The following is a 329-nucleotide window of genomic DNA, read 5'->3' on the forward strand; positions in this document are numbered from 1 at the left end:
TCTGCCTCCCCGGCGGCGGGGCAGCGCCCGGAGGCCCTGGGGACGGGCTCCTCGCCCCCCGGGGCCGCGCCCGGGCTGCCGCCGCTGGCCCCGGCACCGAGGACGCGGCTCCTCTGCTTCCTACGCTCGCGTCCAGGCTCCCCATTTCTTCCCATTTTAACCCCCACCCTCCTCCTCCTCCTCCTCCTCCTCCTCCTCCTCCTCCTCCCTCCTCTCCCCCCCACGGGTTATGTCGGGCCCGAACCCCCACCTCCTCCTCCTCCTCCTCCTCCCTCTCGCGCCCCCCCGGAAGGCCCGGGCCCCCACGCACCCGCCGTGGGCGTTTCTGG

The sequence above is a fragment of the Aptenodytes forsteri genome, unplaced genomic scaffold, assembly GCF_000699145.1.
Source record: "Aptenodytes forsteri isolate BGI_AS27 unplaced genomic scaffold, ASM69914v1 Scaffold25, whole genome shotgun sequence".
Lineage (NCBI taxonomy): Eukaryota > Metazoa > Chordata > Aves > Sphenisciformes > Spheniscidae > Aptenodytes > Aptenodytes forsteri.